At 43.6% G+C, this 21251-nt stretch overlaps 1 protein-coding gene across 1 annotated transcript in view; it reads right to left on the bottom strand.

The window, feature by feature from the left end:
- The window catches only part of SNX30 (sorting nexin family member 30), a gene marked incomplete in the record, with an annotated part of 1404645 nt that overhangs the window by 348335 nt on the left and 1035059 nt on the right, over positions 1 to 21251 (bottom strand).

The following is a 21251-nucleotide window of genomic DNA, read 5'->3' on the forward strand; positions in this document are numbered from 1 at the left end:
CAAAACTATTGACTCTTTTGCTCTTCTCTCTATCAATTCTGCCAATAACACATAACCTCCCCAGTATCAGAAGCTAAACTTCTTGGTGTAATACTTGCCCAAAACCTAAAGTTTGACAAACAAATAGCACAAACCATATCCAAAGTCCATAAAAACTTAGTACCCTATACTGCTGCAAAAACTAACCAAAAACACCAAAATTACTATAGCCAGAACTCACCTTCTCTCTACATTGCTTTATGCATCCCTGTATTAACAAACCTTATGACAGACTACACAAATTGTCCATGTGCTATAACAAAATAGCTAGATTCGCAACCAGCTCCAATTTCTGCTCCCACCAGTGTCACTCATTAAAACAATCAGGTTAGCTAGAACTCGCCAACTTACTAAACTATAACCAACTCACCATGGCTCATTACTTGCAGTACCACCCAAACAAGATTCTTGATCTCTCAGGCTTACACAACCATCACAATTCTGCTCACCAACTAAGATCCAAAAATAAAGCCCTTCTTGAAGTAGCTAAGTGTAGACAGTGCTGCTGAATCCCTCTACTCCTACATAGTTGTTAAATCTGGAATTATCTTCCACCAGATATCAGATTGCAAAACAGCAGTCCCATCATTAAAAACCTAATTAAAAGCCCACCTCAATCTTATCTGGCAATGTTCCTGCACTGACCATGATTAGCCCTATTACCACCATTCAGATAAAACTTCCTCTGGCACTATTCAAAGGTCAAACACAGAAAAAACAGAAAAGAACTACCATAATGAATTGTATTTTTAAATGTATGTATATAACTGTATACATTACTGCACTTTCTTATTCAAATACATTATATTTTCTGTTTTACTACTGTACACTCTATATATTGTACATCTCTGTAATTACTCATCATACTATGCTATAATGTACTATTGTTTGCTCTGTTAATTTGTACTCATCTCTGACTTTTGTATTTTTATCATATATGTGGAGTTTTTGTATTTTTTACGATCATATATGTGGAGCTTTTCTCCCCGGGCCTCTGCAGAAAACGGGCACCTGACTGCCCAGTCAGACCACACAGGTAATCAAATATAAAATAAATTAATAAAGTTTTTTCTTAAGGGGTGGCTGAATGTTGGGGCGGGTGGATTCAGAAGCCATGGCTTCCTTAGCCAGAAGTTTCAATTGCTGTTTAAAAATGGAAGACAGCTGCGTAGGGGGCTTTGGTACAAACGCTTGGCAAATCTCACACCGCTCCTACAAGGTACAGGTTGGTCCATCCTTATGTCAAATCTGCCTTCCACACATACACATTTTCCCCTTCCTGGACGACATGTAAAAGGTAATGCACCCAAAGGAAAAAAAGGAAGGAAGAGAACCCAATGGGCACTTACCTTTTGAAGGGTCTGCAGATGAAGCAGCGCAATGAATGACATGCAGAATGAATTCAAAAAGTAGGGTTGCAACTGGTTGCAAAAGTTGAGAGGATTAGATGTTCACATCTTACTCGTGTATCTTGCACCTTAGACATAGGACATGCAGTATGTCTAATGAACAGTGTCGGGAAGGAGGTAAGGCTTTGGAATGCTGGCCTAACATTTGGCTATCTTCAGCAAAATATCCCATTTGTAAAGAATACTGCAACAGAGATAAGGAAGGACATCACAAGGTGTATGCTACAGAGGATCACCAATGCCATTATCACTCAGAGGATTCAAGTTGAAGAAATACAAGAACCTTACTCCCAAATAGAGGTTTAAAACAGTTGTGTAATTACCCAGTTTGGAAGTAATCCTCATCTCATTCAAAGATGGTTTAAATAGCCCATCACTGAGAAAGGTAAGAATGATGGAGCCTCATATTTCCAGACAAGAAAAAACAAGCTGGGTAATAAAAACTGGCAATACAGCTCCGTGTGGAATAAGAGGGCAAAAATCCCAAAATGAAATCCATACAACTACTCATCTTAAGAGACATAATTCATGAGACAGTGCAATAACAGTTGTGGTATACTGTCCAAAAGTCATTCTCACCTAACCTGGCAGAAATAGCCAATCAAGCAATGGTGCAGAAGGAAGAAGGTGCAGGGCAGAATACCAAGCTATCAGAAGTTAGAACCGACTATGTAAGCTGCTTCTAGTGGGGCAGACTGCTAAATACAGGAAGCTGAGGGCCACTGCCATATACTGCTAAACTGTTCAGAATTTTGCCGAATGTCCAAATGTTTTGCCTCCTCATAACATCCATGGTTTTCTGACAAAAAATGAGGACTGAAAACACTATACAATAAGACAGACACTCAAGTTTCAGAGTTGATATCCTTCATAAAATGCATGCTAATGCAAAAAGTACAGTTTTGTACCTACCATAAATGTAGATGTCCGATAGGTATGCATCTGCAGTCCTAACATATGGGTTGTCCTGCCTCAGGCAGCCCTTCGGTCGGCCGGATTCCAAAGTCTGGGTCTGGCCTCGGCTGATGTCGCACTTCACCCGACGTCATAGCTGCTGGGGTATAAAGGCATCAGCCGATGCCATTTTCCTCAGTGTTTCTTGCCCCAGATGCCAGGTGCCCTCTAGGAAGGCTAAATTTGGATAAATGCAGATAATTCCAAACAGTAGAGAGCAAAATATATATACATATATACATACAAACAAATACACCATAATAGATTCCCCCAGCTAGCTAAAAGAGGGGTAAGTACCCTAGGAATACCACAGAGGGAAGGAGGGTGGGTAATCCTGACTGCAGATGCATACCTATCGGACATCTACATTTATGGTAGGTACAAAACTGTACTATGTCCTTCAAGGATGCATCTGCAGTCCTAACATATGGGTAGAATACCATAGCCAAACTGGGGGAGGAGGCACTAAGATAATGATGGTGTAGTTAAGATCCCTTGCAAAACAGCAGTTGCAAAACCTGCTCGGGATCTGGAGTATAAAGGAAGATTATAATGCTTGGCAAATGTATGCACGGAGCTCCAAGTAGCAGCTTCTAAAATGTCATTGGTAGCCACTCCTCGTAGGAAAGCTGTAGTGGTGGCTGTAGCTCTTGTGGAGTGAGGCCTGATATTTTCATGAGTCGTCTTTCCATGAAAAGAGTAGCAGAATCTAATGCAATTTCCTATCCATTTTGAGATTGTCTGTTTTGAAATTGCTTTTCCTTGCACTCCTGTTGCATATGCTATCAGAAGCTGTTCAGTTTTTCTGCTGGCCTTAGTTCTGTCCAGATAGTAGCGTAGTTGTCTGTGCACATCCAAGGTGTGTAGTAGTCTTTCCCCCCTGTTCTGTGGGTTGGGGAAGAATGTAGGTAAATGTATAGCTTGGTTCAAGGATACCCTGGAGACCACCTTTGGCATAAAAGTAGGATTGGTTCTCAGAGACGCTCTATCCTGATGGAAGATAAGGAAAGGCTGTACTGCCATTAATGCCTGTAACTCAGATACCCTTCTTGCTGAAGTGATTGCTAGCAGGAATGCAGTTTTCCAAGATAAGAACTGTAAGTCTGCTGTTGCTGCTGGTTCAAAAGGGGGAAGTGTTAATTTTTCCAGCACAAAGTTGAGATCCCATGCAGGCAGAGGTGGTTTCCTTGGAGGCTTTACGTTTTTGATTCCTCTCAAGAACTGCCTGAGTAGAGGATGAGAGAAGACAGGAGGATCCATGTTGTACTCTGCTGAAATTGCTGATGCATGAATCTTAATGGAGGAGTAGGACAGGCCATTCTGGAACAGTTCTGCTAAGTATTCCAGGATGTGTGCTATGTTTGCCAATGAGACATTTTCTCCCTTTGCTGCACTCCAAATGAGGAATCTTTTCCATTTGGCTGAATATGTTTTCCTTGTGGAGGGTCTGTGAGCCTCCAGGATAATGTCCTTAACCCTCTGAGATAAATCTGGTTGATTTTGTTTTATGCAATATTCCAAGCAGTTAGCTGCAGTGTTTTCAAGTTTGGATGCAGGGTCTTGTAGTTGCTCTGCGTTAGAAGTAAGGGGCATAGAGGTAGAGGCCATGAGTGTGCCCGAGACATGCTTCTCAGTAGCGGGTACCAATGTTGTCTTGGCCAGTCTGGAGCTATCAGAATTACCTTTGGCTGTTCCTCTCTGATCTTCAGTAGTACTTTGTACATCAAAGGAAGAGGTGGAAATGCATATGCTGTCAGGTTCTTCCAGCTGAAAGAGAGTCCACCCTCCAGGCAAGTGGGTGGTATACTCTTGAGCAGAATTTCTTCAATTGGTGGTTGTGTGAGGAGGCGAACAGGTCTATCTCTGGCATTCCCCATTTCTTTGTTATGGTTTTGAAGATATCTGGATGCAGCATCCATTCGTGAGCATCCGTGGTAGTTCTGCTTAAGGTGTCTGCTAGTGAATTTTCTTTTCCTGGTACAAATCTGACCTGCAGTTGAATGTTGAGATTCAGGGCCAAATTCCACAGGTCCATTGCCATCCGGCATAGAGGGTATGAGTGTGTACCTCCCTGTTTGTTGATGTACCACATGACTGTGGTATTGTCCGTCCTTATCAGCGGGTGTCCTTGTTGGAGGAATGGTCTGAATGCCTCGATTGCACGTTTCACTGCCAGCATCTCTTTTAGATTTATGTGTAGATTCAGCTGGTCTTGGGACCATAGGCCTTGTATACACTTGTCTTCCATGTGTGCCCCCCAGCCTAGGTCTGAGGCGTCCGTAGTGATGGTCTGGCTTGGATGTGGTTTGTGGAAAGGCAATCCTCTGTTTATCTGACAGGCCTGAGCCCACCACAGGAATTCTTTTTTCAGGCATGGAATGATTGGTATCTGGGCTTCTAGACTGTGCTTGTGTTGAGACCATACATTCCTTAGGTACCATTGTAACTTTCTCATATGCAGCCTGGCATGCAGGATCAATATTATGCAGGATGCCATGTAGCCCAGGGCTTGCAGGACTTTCCTTGCAGTAAGCTGGGTTTGTGTTGTTAATGCCATGAAATAGACTGGTAGTTGCTTTTGTTTTTCCTCTGTGAAAAAAGCCATCTGAGTTGTTGTATCCAGTTCTGCACCCAAAAATGTTATCCTTTGGGATGGCACTAGCCTTGACTTTTGAATGTTGACTGTGTATCCCAAGGCTTGCAACAGTTGTATGACATTGGCCAAATCCTTTATTAATTTTGTCTTGTTGTCCGCTTGTATTAGGCAGTCGTCCAGGTATGGGTAAATTTGAATTCCCTGAAGCCTGCAATGAGCAATTACTGATGCAAGGCATTTCGTGAATACTCTGGGCGCAGTAGATAAGCCAAAGGGCAATGCTGAGAATTGAAAATGCTCTGATCCTGCAAGAAATCTGAGGTGTCTTCTGCAATCTGGTCGTATAGGGACGTGCAGGTATGCCTCTGAGATCTAGAGTCACCAGCCAGGACTCCTTGCCCAACATGGGAAGAAGTTGCTGGAGGGTCAGCATTTTGAATTCTGGAACAATGAGGTATGTGTTCAGTGCGGACAAGTCGAGAATAGGTCTCCATTGATTTTCTTTTCTTGGTACAAGGAATAGTCTGGAGTAAAATCCTTGGCCTTGTTCCATAGATGGTACCTTTTCTATTGCTCTCATCCTTCGTAAGCTGATGATTTGTTTTAGAGCCTCTGTTTTTTGGCTTGGTGGAAGGTTTGGCATTCCTCTCTTTTTTGGTAGAGTGTGGAAGTGAAACCTGTAGCCCTTGTCTATTGTTTGTAAAGTCCATTTGTCTCCTGTAATGCAATGCCAGTTTTCTGAAAATAAAGCTAGCTTTCCGCCGAAGGGTGCTTCCAGTTGTTCCCTGGTAGGCGGAATCAGAGCCAAGTCATTGTGTCTGTCCTGTGGAAGTGGTTGTAGTCGCAGCTGTGGCAGCACTTCTCTGGTTGGCAGGTTGCCATTGACGACCCCTGTAGGCACCTCTTGGTTGACTTCTGCCTCTTGGCGTCTATTTCTGCCTCTCTGTGCTCTGGAGGTGTCTGGAAAGGACCAATTCTTTGAGGGCCAATTTCTGCTAAACCTCGGAGGTTGGACCTGCAAAAATCCTTGACTGTTTGGACAGATTTTGCTTTTTCTTCCACTTTCTTTAGAACCTCCTGTGCAGGGGAGCCAAACAAACTTCGTTTCTCCATAGGAGCATCTAGGAGTTTTGACTTAACATGGTCTGGTAAGGATTGCTCTTTTAACCAGGCATGCCTTCGAATCACTGCTCCAGTCATAGCTGATCTAAAAGAAGCCTCCAGTGCATCATAGCCACATTTTAAAAAATTATTACTGACCTGCTGAGAGTTATGTACCAAATCCTGAAGGGACTTACGGTCTATAGGTTCAGGAGAGGACAGTTTTTTATTTAGCTGGTCTAACAAAAATTCCTGGTACTGTATCATGTGAAATTGACAGTTTAAGGCCCTGGCAGAAAGAGTAGCAGATGTATAAACCCTTTTACCCCATCTCTCTAATGCTCTAGATTCCCTTTCAGAGGGAAGAGGGTTTTTGGCAGAGGCAGCTGCAACACCTTTAGGGCCCTGCGAAATGGTTTCTGGGTCTGCAACATGAGCCTTATACAAGTGATAGTGAGAGTCCGGGACCCTGTAATATCTGTCAGGCTTGGCAGGGGCCGGAGGAAGAGAATCAGGGGCAGTACTGGCATCAGTATATGCATCATCAACAACTGATAGTACAGGAGGTATGGCTAAAGGCCTAAGTGTAAAAAAGTCCTTAGCCTTTTCCTTGAATCTGAAAAATCCTGGCCCTGCCATTGGAAGTGTTCCCTCATTGAGTGTAGGGTTTCCCCAAAAGAAAATTCTTCAGGAGGACAAGCAGAAGGAATGGAGTCTTCTGCATCAGAATCCTCATAAGGTGAATATGGGCCTTCCTGATGGTCAGATAAATCAGAGCCATCCGAGGAATAGTCTGAAGATAGAGGTTCAGGGGGTTCAGTCCTAGGCCTCTTGTCTGTAGGGGGTTGAGAGGCCCTGTCTGGGTGAGGTTGGGATCCCCTGATCAAAGAAATAAGGTCCTCAGCAAGGCTGAGTATCTGGGAACTAGAAGTAGGCCTGTGAGAGGGAGCTTTTGTAGGTAAGGTCTTGGAAACCTTGGCTGCTTTAGCCCTGGAAAATGCCTTGATAGACATAGAAACCGGTGGTCTAGCAGCCCCACGTGCAGGAGTAGAGATGTCTAAAGGAATAGTGTCTGACAAATCCTGGGTGCCTGCTTCTGCAGCAGTAATTTCTGTAGCCGATTCAGCCATGGCCTGTGTGGCCTCAGTTATCGGAGGCATGCTTTCGGCCGAAGGGAGAACCGAGGACTGTTTCAGCCGAAACCGAGACACTCGCGGTAGGCCTAACCGTGGTTTCAGCCGAAACCGGGCATGAGTGTCGGTCCTTTTCCTTGCGCTTTTTAGCTAATTGTGTAGTCGGAGTCTCCGACGGCATTTTATATGCAAAAGCGGGACCAAAAAACTCTTCTGCAAACTCCGACCGACGTCTAAGTGTCCGTCGGTTGAAGGATCTGGGCCCTAAGCAAGGAAGGCAGTAAGAGTGGAAATCCTTATGAGGTATTTGTTTCCCACAAGTTAAACAATTATTTACTTTGTCTGACATCGGCTGAGGCAAGAAAGAGTCCCCAACGGGGTACTTAGCTTTTTTAGAAGTCTTCGGTAGTAGAAATCTCTAGATCTGACCGACCGGCACTTGCGAACAGCTTCTGCTTCTGGCACCGCGCGGCAAGAAAGACTGAGGAAAATGGCGTCGGCTGATGCCTTTATACCCCAGCAGCTATGACGTCGGGTGAAGTGCGACATCAGCCGAGGCCAGACCCAGACTTTGGAATCCGGCCGACCAAAGGGCTGCCTGAGGAAGGACAACCCATATGTTAGGACTGCAGATGCATCCTTGAAGGACATCAGTACAGTTGTGTTAGGTAACCTTGCCATAACAGTAAATGTTCGAATGATCACTGCAGCAATAGCCATAGCTATATGGGATTATATCCTACCAAATATATAACAGTAGACCAGCTTCCAAAGCTTCAGGGCACCTTTTTCATGTTCAAACTGTCTGGCACCTTGACCTGAGCTCAGCTGACTAAAAGGCAAGTTTGGGTGCCAATCCTTTCACAGCTTTCCTGCCAACAGAGAGGGAGGCTGAGCCTTGAAAGGACAAAGCTCGGGAAGAACAAAAAAATACCGTACCCTGTCATAAGGATCACAACAAAAACAAAGGGGATGAATGGGGACAGCAGTGATCATTTGAACATCTACTGTTAATGATAAATTTTAATTACACAACAGTACTATGTTCATCATACTGATCACTGCTGCAGTGGCCTTAGCTGTATGGGTAGATTACCCTAGTTTATTACATCTGGGAGGTGGAAGGCGAAGAATCCAGAATCCCCTGGAGAATGGCCCTTGCACAGCCTGAGCTAGATCTAGAGAAGGAATGAAGCTTAAAGTGCTTTGCAAAAGTACATGCAGATGAACAAGTAGCAGCTTCAAGAACATTTTCCAGTAGAGCAGGCCTTGACCCTGCCTGTAATAGTTTTGTTGTGGTGAGTACAACAAAAGGTAATAGCCTTAAACAATCATTTGAAAAGTTTGTTTTGACACAGGCAGTCCCCCCACCCCCTTTTTCTTTTTAACACCTTCACAAGAAATGAACAATTGATCCGAAGATCTGAAAAATTTAGTTCTGCCAAGACTGTACCTGAGCTGAATGTGGACATCAAATGTATGCAGTATCATTTCTCCCTCATTTTGGGGTTCAGGAAAGAAAAATGGAGAGATTAATACTTTTGTATAAAATAAACACCGATGCCACTTTAGGCATAAAAGGAGGATTCGCTCTCAAGGAAACCCTGTTCCTGTGGAAAATGAAAAAGTTGACTCATCATAAGAGCTTGCAACTCAGATACCCTTTGCGCAGAGGTCAAAGCAATCAGTAAAACTATTTCCATGTCCAGGACCTCAAGTCAGCCAGGTTAGCTGGTTCAAATGGAGCAAGTGTAGCTGCTCTATCATAAAATTAAGATCCTTAGGAGGGGCCATCAGTATTCCTGGAGGTCTTTTATGCAAAACCCCTTTCAAAAATATTTTGAAATGAAAATGCAGTAAAACCGGCTAATCCATGGGCAGACATGCTGAAATGGTCAATAAATGAAACTTGACAAAGGAATAGTAAAGGCCATAGGATGGTAACTCACACAAACAGTTTAAAACCAGAGAACAACTAGCCTTGAATGGGTTTAGGTTACGTTGTTGGCACCAAATAGACAACATTTTCCATTTGCTAATATATGACTTTCAAGTAGCAGGCCCTCTTCCCTAATTTAGTACCTGCTACATGTCCTCAGTAATCAGGTGCCTAAAGGAAATTAGTTCAATCACTCCAGTGGAGCTCTGGAAGTTTGCACTATAGCTTCCAGTGGAGCTCTGGAAGTTTGCACCATAGCTTCCAGTAGGTAAATACGCAGAGCCTAAGCTTTTTGACAGAATCAAATTATGTCCTCAGATTTCAAACCAATGTTCATTGCTCTTCAATCATAGGGCTTACTAAAGAAGTGCAAATGGCAATCTCTTTTAAACACTAATTATTTTTATTGTGGTAGTATCCTTTAGGTGAAGGAAAAAGCCCAATGTCAAAAAACTTCTTTATTAAAAACAACAAAGCTTGAAAGCTTTGTTGTTTTAATAAAGACGTTTCTTGACGTTGGGCTTTTTTTCTTCAGCATATTGGAGTTTTATTCCAGTTTTACAGCAATTACCTTGTTTTGCTTAGTATTCTTTAGGTTCCACGTTTTAAACTAGAATTTATAAGTCACAGTAATCACAATAACTAATAAGCTTGCAATATTTTAACAACTTATAGTATCTCAACAATCACTCAAATTAGACAAATACTATCAGCAACATGTTTATCCAACTAAGAGCATTCATTTGAATCTAAACAATTCCTTCTGTGCTACTTCATTGCCAAGACATTTAGAAAAAGATGACATTTATGAAAATAAAAATATTACATGAACAGCAACTAACCTCTCTTCATTTGCACTAGACAGAGGTTATAAATCAATACATTTGTGTTTCCCATTGTGTAAGCTTTAAAGATGAAATGTTTTAATACTTTGTATGTACCATGGTTTTGGAATTAATAATACAAACGTGGAGAAGCAATATTTGAAGCCTAGAGGCATCGGAAGGATGTAAATGCAGATGGAGGGGTCACTCAGCTGCAATGAGTTAAGAAGTTAAAGACCTTATCATCCAGGTAGTCAAGTGAAGTTGATTGCTGTTTGGGTGCATCAAACATCACTGTTCTTGAACAAGTAGATCAAGTCTGCGAGGAAGCTTGTGGTAATTGCTCACGACTATTTCCAAAAGAAGGGAGAATCGAGGTTAACTGGGCCAGAAGGGAGTCACCACAATGATCTTGGGGGGACTCCTTCCAGATCTTCAGACGTGCCCTAGACATTAGTGGAAAGTGTGGAAAAGCATACAGGAACATTGCTGTCCAAGGAAAGTAAAAGGCATCTGCCTTCCAGGTTCTTGGATGGAGTCCTGGAGCAGAATCTTGCCAGCTGATTGTTTAGAGGGAAGGCAAACGGTCTACTTGAGAAACTCCACATGGATTGATCAAATCTCAGAAGACCCAGATAGTACTTCCATTTATGACAGTTTGCTCTTGTCCTGCTCAGCTTGTCCACTGCACAACTTTGCTGTGATGGAATGCCGTATGGCTGTAGAGTGAAATTGTGCTGTGAAGCTATATCCCAAGATAACATGGGTAGTCTGCAGAGGGGACAAAACTCAGTTTCTCCACACTTGATGATGTACCACATGACTATGGTACTGTCTGTAACAGCAGCCAAATATGATTCAGAGAGTTTAGTGGCTTGATCAGGGCAAGGATCTCTCTTATTTGTGTGCCTGCCGCTGTCTTCGGTGTTCCACACACCTTGCACTTTTATCCATCCTAAAACTACTGCCCAAGCAAAGTTTGAAGTGTCTGCGGTGACTGACTTGCTTTAAAACAGGGAGGGAGAAGGGCAGACCTGGACGTCAGGGGCATCTACAGTCTCCACCCAGTTCCCTTCTGACAAACCCCAGTGCTGGGATGTGAAAAGACAAGGGGTGTTGGTGTTGGGATCAAATACACTTCAGATACCACTATTTTTCTCATGTGGAAGCCTTCTAGCTTATCAGTGGGAGTGGTAAGCACTAGGTAGCCTATCTACCACAAGAGGAGTGGTTTCTGGCCAGGAAATTGTAGTTTATTGGCCATTTGGGCAGTTTTTCTATCTCTTTCAACTTTCTGGTCTAAAAGCCCACTGTTGCGCTTTTCCTGCTTTTCCTACAACTAGTCTAGTCCAGATACAGATTTGTTGTATCCTGGACCATTTGTAAGCTTCTGAGCTGTACCAAAGTCTGCTCTTCAATTTTTCCCTTAGATCTGCTAGTTCTCTCCTCTCCTGCACTTTTACTAGCTTATTAGTCTAGCACTTTACCAGACTTCTTGTAGCAATTATTGTAGCACACAAAAGTGCTACCAGCACTAAACGTTCTACAATGAAACAGTTCCAGTACTAATGCCCACCCCTCCAGGCATGTCTAAAAGACTGTTCCCTGTGCTTTCTCCTATTAACCTGCTGAACTTGGGCATCCTGAGGCAATGTAGCAACTGTCTCATGTACACCGACAACCATCTCTCCTCTTACCTCCCAACACTCAGACTTGTGAGAGATGCACTTCAATATCCACATTGGAAGCCACGCATTCTCCAGACAAGACGGGAATAGCTGGTCAAGGGGAGAAAGTCAACACTTGCACCACACCACATGGAACACATAGCTCTCCAGAACACACACCAGCCCTGCCTTCACATAAAAACACAAACCACACACCCACCTTCATAGAGGCTCTCAAAAATCTACCCAAACAGCAGAGACCTCCAAGGCAGAAATGCACTTGACCACCACAGCACAACACTAATCAGTAGACGCACAATTCTCTTAAACAGTGTGCAACTCACCCAAAGCCCCTAAGGCAAAACAGCATGCCCAACACATTAAGTCATAGGTGACTTGATAATGAGGCACACTGATGTCCCACTCACTCTGTTATATAAGGAGAAAGTAACAGTCAGCTGCCTGTCAGGTGCGAGGATCCCCCACATAACGCACGCCTTCGGGTCTCTCAACAACATGTACAAATAGGTGTCTCTCATTGTACATGTGGGTGTGAATGACCCAAGACGTACCTCCCTGGACTACATGAAAAGAGACATGGTGGAGGTCTATGAGTATGTAGCCCAGGTGGGTATGACCCTCGCCCTGAGCAGCATCCTACCATCATGCAGAATGATACCACAGTACAAGCAGAAAATGATTGATTTTCAACAACTGGCTAAGTTTCTGGTGTCATTGTAAGGGGATCCAGTATCTGTCTGCCTGGGATGACATGATTGACGGACCTCGATGCTTTGCCAGAGATTGCCTGCATCTGTCACCCCTGGGCTTCTGGATATTGGCCAAGGCTCTTGCCACCCCTATAGTGCCTTTTTCAGGCAGTGTATCAAAGACCAAATTACCACCATAACAGCTACAAACAAATGCAATCTGAGGGTCATGCTGCTCAACGCTAGAAGTCTAAATCTCAAAATGCACTTGCTTGAAGCACTCCTTAAAAATGGAGAACATAGACATTTGTGCTGTAACAGAGACCTAGCTCAAGGCAGAAGAAAGCACCCCTGCACTACCAGGCTATAAATTCATTCTACACCTTTCGGCCCCAGAACTTGGACAGAAGCTCCAAAGGTGGTGGTGTTTCCATATTCATAAAGGATGCACACACCTCCAGACTGATGGCCCAACATAACACATCAGAGATACTTCAGGTGCAGCTAACACTGGGTAAGACAGCGATTCAGGTCATAGCCTGCTATAGATCTCCCCAACCATGTCTCCAAGACTCACTCCACGTTCCTAAGCACCCTGGAGAATATTAGGGTCCAACCTAACACTCTCATACTGGGCAACTTCAACTACCCCTCCATTCACTGGGAAAACTACTCGTGTACCAATACACTTGCCCAACGTTTCCTGGAATTCATTAATTCTAATGACCTGGACCAGCTCATTCTTACCCCCACTAAAGGTAGCAACATCCTTGACCTGGTAAATAATAACATGGGCGACCGCTGCTCTACACAACAGTGAACTCCTCCCTGGTTAGAATTTTCTATTTCCCATCCACTCAAGATTTCACTTGAAGAAGGTCAGCGAGGTGCTCTGCTTGACATGTATGGGAACATGGGCAATCTCTGGGTTATGAAACTGTCCCTCCAGTACATTCTGTTGATTGTGGTAATGAAGTTGAGGTCTTTGGAGCATGTGGTCAGAGGGATTGGGATTTCTTTAGATGTAGCATTTCTAACAAAGCTCGGTCAGACATGGCTTTGTAAGTGAAGCAGACATTGCCTCTAAGTAGGTGATGAGACAGAGAATAGTTGGGAGTTTTTTGAGTCTGTACATATAGGGCAAGTTTTAGGGTCTAGGATCCTCTTTGTGAGGTACTTTTGCGGCCTCTCCAGTTGTTGCAGATGTCCAGTGAGGTACATGCCAAAAGGGGCATTATTGTACTCGATGACTGGCCTAATGAGGGAAGAGTAGAAGGAGACAATGACCTCTTTCTTCCTGGATGCAAAACTCTTAGTAATGAGATGTGCCGCACAGAAGGCCTTTCTCACCAAAGTGGCAATGTGGTGATCAAGAGAGAGGTTGCTGTCAACCTGTGTTCCCCAGATATCTTATAACACCTGTGTTCAGTGGACTATCATCGATGTGGTAATTCATGAGAACTGGGTTTTTCCCAAAGGAAATGACACATTCTTGGCATTGAGCTTAAGACCCATGGTTCTGACACCAGTTATTGGTCTCAGTAAGGCCATTCTGTAGGATGTCAACATCACTTGGGGAGTTAATAACAGCTCCCCAACTTGCAATTGTCTGTGAACTTTGTCAGCCAGAGACCCTTCGTGCTGGCCTGGACTTCAGAGAGGTAGATACCAAACAAGAGAGGACCCAGGACCAAACCCTGTGGGACTCCACTCATGACTAATCAGTAGTCTGATTTGGAGTCAGCTACTTTCACACTGTGGGTTCTGTGAGCCAGTTTGCAACCCACCTAGTGATATAGGGGATGATGCCTAGCTTAGTGAGTTTTTCTAGGATTCCTGAGTGGGGAATGGTATCAAAGCCTTGGCCAGATCAAGTTAGACTGTATGAACCACCTTGCCTTCATCCATAGCTCTGGTGCCTGACTCAAAGTAGTCAACCAAGTTGAGCAAGCATGATCTACCCCTCAAAAAAACAAACTCTTTGAGATTCAGAGTTTGGACATTCCCTATATCCTTATTTATTAGGTCCATGATGACGCATTCCATAGCTTTGCATATCAAACTCATCAGGCTAATGGGCAATAGTTCCCAGAGTCTGTAGTCACTCCGCCTTTGTACAGCGGGATGACTGCAGCAGTGCGCCATTCAGTAGGGACTAAGCCTGAGGTGAGGCTGTGATTGAACAGGGCACACAGGTGAGGTGCCAGTTCACTCTGTAGCTCATGTAGAACACAGCCAGGGATATTGTCAGGTCCCATAGAAGCTGTATTCTTGGCACTGGACAGTGCTGTTTTAAACTGTGCAACAGTAATACTAGGTGCCTGGCAATCTACTGGTATTGTGTTTAGTATTTTTTTGGGGGGGGGGGTAAAGTTGGCACTGAATCTGTCGGTCAGTATTATTGGCAATATCTGTTGGCTCGGTATAGGAGGTACCATTGTGCAGTAGCGCAGAGCAAATCTGGGTATTGCCATGGAGATTCTTTACATAACTATAGAAGGATTTGTGGTTGTCTTTACTATCTGCTGCAATTTTGTTTTCATAGCTAGCTTTAAGAGATTTGATGAGGGATCTCAACTTTTTGTGGAGGCTGATAAGGGAATTTTTACAGTCTTGGGACTTCACCTTATTCTGCCATCAGTTTCCCACTTCTGTTGCAGAGTTTGTTTACAGCAGGGGACCACTAGATTGGCTTCCCTTTTTTGGAGGACAGTGTCTTGTTTCTATTGGGTATGGCGAGATCCATGCATGTGTACATGCTTGTACAGTGCATTGGTGTATGATTCGGTGGTCATGCAACTATTCTCTACTTGCATGGGTGCCATGAAGTTAGCCACCTCTGTTTTTAGGAGCCCAAAGTTAGCTTTGGAGAAGTTTTTCATGGTGGTTACCTTTGCAGAGGGGGGGGGGGGTGGATTTCCAAAGTGATTAGTTTGCAGTCGGATCTAACCAGGGAGGAGTTGACTATTGGTGCAGAGCAATGGTCGCCCATTTTAGTAATGACCAGGTCAAGGATGTTGCTACCTCTAGTGGGGTTAAGAACGAGCTGGTCCAGGGCATTGGAATTCATGAATTCCAGGAAACATTGGGCAAGTGTATTGGTACACAAGTTGTTTATCCAGTTAATGGAGGGGTAGTTGAAGTCGCCTAGTATGAGAGTGTTAGGTTGGCCCCTAATATTCTCCAGGGTGCTTAAGAACATGGAGTGTGAGTCTTGGGACATGGCTGGGGACCTATAGCAGGCTACGACCTGAATCACTGTTTTACTCAATGTTAGATGCACCTGAAGTATCTCTGATACGTTATGTTGAGCCACTAGTCTGGATGTGTGCGCATCCTTTATGAATATGGAAACACCACTGCTTCTGGAGCTTCGGTCCAAGTTCTGGGGCTGAAAGGTGTGGAATGAGTTATAGCCTGGTAGTGCAGGGGTGCTTTCTGCTGTCTTGAACCAGGTATCTGTTACAGCACAAATGTCGATGTTCTCCATTTTAAGGAGTGCTTCGAGCAAGTGTATTTTGAGATTTAGACTTCTAGCATTGAGCAGCATGACTCTCAGATTGCATTTGTTTGTAGCTGTTATGGTAGTAATCTGGTTTTTGGAACACCACCTAAAAAAGGCACTATAGGGGTGGCAAGAGCCTTGGCTAGTATCCGGAAGCCCAGGGGTGACAGATGCAGGCAATCTCTGGTAAAACATTCAGGTCTGTCAATCATGTCATCCCAGGCAGACAGTTACTGGATTCCCCTTAGAATGACACCAGAAACTTAGCCAATTGTTGAAATCAATTTTTTGCCTGTACTGTGGTATCATTCTGGGTGATGGTAGGATGCTGCTCAGGGCAAGGGTCATACCCGCCTGGGCTTCATAATCAGAGAGCTCCTCCATGTCTCTTTTCATGTAGTCCAGGGAGGTACATATCTCAGGTCATTCACAGCCACATGTACAATGTACCTGCTGTTTAAGGACCCGAGTGCGTGCATTATGTGGGGGATCCTGGCATCTGACAGGCAGCTGCTACTTTCTCCTTATTCAACCTAGTGAGTGGGACATCAGTGTGCCTCACTATCGAGTCACCTATAACTAGTGTCTAGGGCATGCTGTTTTGCCTTAGGGGCTTTAGTTGAGTGGCACACTGTTTAACAGAGTTATGCGTCTCATGATTAGTGTTGTGCTGTGGTGGTAGAGTGCATTTCTGCATTGAAGATCTCTGCTATTTGGGTAGATTTTTATTGACAACCTCTGCGAAGGTGGGTGTGTGGTTTGTGTTTTTATGTAAAGGCAGTGCTGGTGTGTGTTCTGGAGGGCTATGTGTTCCATGTGGTGTGGTGCAAGTGTTGACCTTCACCTCATGACCAGCTATTCCAGTCTTGGCTGGAGAGTGCGTGGCTTCCAGTTTGGATACACAAGTGCATCTCTCGCAAGTCTGAGCGTTGGGAGGTAAGAGGAGAGGGTTGTCTGTGTACATGAGGCAGTTACTACATTGCCTCAGGATTCCCAAGTTCACCAGGTTAATTGGAGAAAGCACAAGGAACTAATCTTTAGACATGCCTGGAGGGGTGGGCATTAATAAGTACTGGAGCTGCTTTCTTGTAGAATGTTTAGTGCTGGTAGCACTTTTGTGTATTACAACAATTGCTACAGGAAGTCTGGTAAAGTGCTAGACTAATAAGCTAGTAAAAGTGCAGGAGAGGAGAGAACTAGCAGATCTAAGGGAAAAATTAAAGAGCAGACTTTGGCACTACTCAAAAGCTTAGAAACCATCCTGGATACAGCAAATCTTTATCTGGGCTAGACTAGTTACAGGAAACTCTGGAAACAAGCGCAAATGTGGGCTTTTAAAACAGAAAGTTGAAAGAGATGGAAAAAACTGCCCAAACGGCCAATAAACTACAATTTCTGGACCAAAAACCACTCCTCTTGTGGTAGATAGGCTACCTAGTTGCTTACCGCTCCCAATGATAAGCTAGAAGGCTTCCCTCCAACACTGAAAGACTTGGAGGGCTCAGAAGCTTACAAACAGTCCGGGATACAGCAAATCTGTATCTGGACTAGACTAGTTAAAGGAAAGACAGGAAACCAGCTTAGAATTTTTTTTTTTTTTTTTTTTTTTTACAAAAAAGCAGCTAAAACAGCACTAAAAACAATTCAAGTGCAGTGCAAGCTAGCACATGAGTGTGTAGCAATATTACAGTAGATACAGTTTAAACAAATGCAATTTATTCAAACTGTATTTTGAACTGAATTCAATTATTGTTTTATTCAACTCTGAACAGTTTAAAAGTGCCAAAAAATATACTTATCAGCTGAGAAACACACTCGGTTAGAACACAAGTAGATCCTAGCAAAAAAGTGGAAGTCCTGATTATGTGGTATCCAATAGAATTCCCTCCACACCTGTCACTTGGAGGTCTATTGCCAGATGAATCCTGGTCAGAACTCTGACTTGCAAAACCACATTTTTTTCCTGCCTTCTGGTTCCTTGAACAAGTCTTTTGAGGGGCAGAAAAATGAATGCCTACAGCAGTGTCTTACCATCCTTTTGGCTCCTGATCAAAGTGTCTAACTCTGGACCCAAAAAAGTGAGGTGCTGTCGTATAGCACGTTTATCTTTAAAGCCTTCTGTAAAATCACAAAGATGCATCCAGGCATGTCATCTGACTTTAAGATCTGTGCCTGCTGCTCTGGCCAAGCCATCAGCTGCACTGGATATGAAAAGCATGGCTATATTAGAAGTTGACTGTAGTGCTGAAAGCTGAGTCTCCACAGCCTTTTGAACATCAGCAGGCAAAACTCCAGAAAGAGACTTGGAAATTATTTTAGTCAACTCCCTCTGAAGTCTGACAACATAAGTAAGAGAGTTCAATGACCTGAGTGCAAAGGTCACGATTGAGTATGCCAGTTTTCAAAATCAGTTCAATGCTCTAGACTCCCTGTTAAGGGGATGGACAGAGGAACTCTCCTCAGACAGCTCCAACTCTGAATGGGCTCCACCATGACAGGGTCATTCCAAGCCCACTGTGACATAAGATCAGCCAAGGGATCAATGGGTGGTACCATCCAAAATTAACCTGAGCCAGAACCAAAGGCTTCTAGTAATGCACGTTAATTTGGAGAGGGATCTTCAGTGGATCACCCCCCCCCCCCATTTCATAAGCTCAAGAATTTCACCAAAGATGATGTCTTCTTAGGGAGACCGGGGTGAACCCTTGCCCTCATTCAGACCTGTATCTTCCATGACAGACTCTGGGGAGGAGTCTGTGCGCTTTCACTTGAACATCTGTTTTTTTTTTTTTTTAATGGATTCTGTTAGGGATACAGAAGGTTCAGAATCAGACTGGGAGGTGATCTAGCAAGGAGTTCCAGAAGCTTGTGATGCTGACTGTCCCTGTCTGGCAGTATGACAGAAAGATGGAGTCACAGGATCCAGTTGGGGTTTGGGTGAAACTGACCTCTGAGAAAGGGTCTTCTGTTTGGGTAAACCCAAAACATTTTCAACTACCTCAAAGGCCAAAGCTGCCACTGGCACTAAGGATCTCTCCAAATCCAAGGAAGAGAGAGAAACCCCAGACTCCTAGTATCCTCAGAACCGAGATGTCTAGTGCTGAAACCCCTAAGGGAAAAGATGGCTCAGAGAGTCTCCAGGTCAAACTCTTCCTCAGAGGTCGACACTAACACTGCAGTTCTAAGTCCCTTCCTGATCTGAGGTCATCAGACTTGAGAGGGATAACAAAGCTGTTGGCGAAGTCAACAGGACTGCTGGCACAGAAAGAGGCACAGTACTGTTGAGTCAAGGGATGGACTGCGACAAGTGAAAGTGGCAGGGATGGGATAGCTAAAGGTCAATACTTTTCCCAGAGGACGGTACTGACAAAACCCCAAGCTGAATTCGCATCCTCAAGAACTTTCTCATTGACCTGTCTACATAGTACTCTGTCAAACTCTTAAGATCGGGTAGATGAAGCTACAGAAGAAGACCTGGAATATCTTTTCTCCTGCAAGACTGGAGAGTGCAACCTGGGGCTCATTAGATCCAGAGAAAACCAGGGCAGAGGGGGGGATGTTTGGGACCGAGAAGCTGTCAGTTCCAGTCTCCAAGCCAATTTCAGTGAGCGCCCGACTGAAACTGACTGATCTGAAGATTGTTTAGATACAGAAGGATATTTTTCTTTTCAGTTTGCCTTTCTCCTTCACCTTCTCCTTGTCTGAGGCCTCATCTGAAGTTCATGCCCTGTCTTGTTTCTTGGCAGGGGAGGTAGAAGAGGCAGGACCAATGATAGTCATCCCTGTCTATACAGAGAGAAGTCCCTTCACCACCAATTTGTTGCGGTGACCTTGTAAAGCTCTAGCACTAAATGAGGAACACAAAGAGCACTGTGTATCCAAATGGGCAGCACCCATGCAGTAAACACAAAGATGAGGATCCTGAGGGGGCAATTTATGCCCACATTCCAAACACTTCTTAAAGGATGGACATTCAGCCACAATGAAACCTTAAAGTTAACTGAAAAATAAACTAGACAAAAAATACTACATGGTTATTATCAAATACTATAGTCAAAGGCTAATGAAGTTCTAAAACTCTACAAACAGCATTAAATTGCAATAACCAGTAACAAACACTATTCTATAACTATTTCTGAAGCACACACTAGTGAATATTCTAAATTGTTATCTACACACCATTAAACTAACCTACATCTATAAAAGATAATACTAAAACTTGAGGGAGACTAGTCTTCTCGTAGAGGAGTCAGGTATTAAAGTATTTAACTATCTTCTAAGCTTTGAAAAAATGTCTTAAGGCAAAGGACAACAGAGTCCTTGAGAACACGTCTGGAGACTTCAGGTGGAAAATGAGATCAAAGGCATTAGAGTGCAGTACATGGAATTATGGTTAGCGGAGGAGTCACGGCCCTGGAACCTAGGAAGCTTCCAATTCGGGGCAGAGATTGGATCAGAAATCCCATATGTTGAATCAGATGAAAACAGACAATGTTGGATATAACGTTCTACATCATGATGCTCAGCAGATGACAGGACTTATGAAACACTAAAGCATGGCAGCGGTCTATGGTTGCACAGCACTTAAGCTTCAATCCCTGGGCTCAGATATCTTTTCTTCAGTACTGTCACCTCATTTTTCACACCATGTACATGCATCAAGCTAATCTGCACCTTTTTCTATCCCCACAACCACTCTGGTACAGAGTGGCTACAACAGGCTACCACCAGTGTCTTCATAGAGGTAGTAAAAATTCTGCCACAGTAAAGGAAGGCACCAAGATCAATTTTCTGAGACCTCTTTGCTGAAGTGCACTTGATGCAATTCCCACCTCCACAGTAAAGAACGGATTTGTTTCAACTCTGCTTCCTTGTACAGTATGAAATTCTACTCTGCATAACATTACATACATAAATATAGTAACTAACGTTTCCATTATGTTTTACTCTTTCTCCGGTCAGTTTTCATCACCATATAAATTCTAAACAGGCTTTGTGCTTCACATGTAGTACACGCAGTATGCACAGTTTGCAACAGTCACTTTTGTAACTGTGCTGAGCATTAGAACATACCCTGTTCAAAGGAGGTTGTTGCAAAGGAAAATCTTTCCCTTGAGGAGCAGCAAATGCAATAAGTACATTAAACATAGTGGTACACAACAAAATGCCACCTACATGAGGGCAGGGGGGTGGAGAGACTTTCTCTCTGTGAACAGTCTCAAATTTTGTTGTAAATGTTAACTATTCTTAGTCGTATGTGGAGTGGGAACACTGCAATCACCTCTCCACTACCTCAAAATAAATACAAAATAAAAGAAAGATGCCATTTTTTAAAAACCCATATCAATTTCAGAGTTTGAGTTTTTCTTTCACT

Source organism: Protopterus annectens, chromosome 2.part0 (assembly GCF_019279795.1).
Source record: "Protopterus annectens isolate FY-2018-M chromosome 2.part0, PAN1.0, whole genome shotgun sequence".
NCBI lineage: Eukaryota > Metazoa > Chordata > Ceratodontiformes > Protopteridae > Protopterus > Protopterus annectens.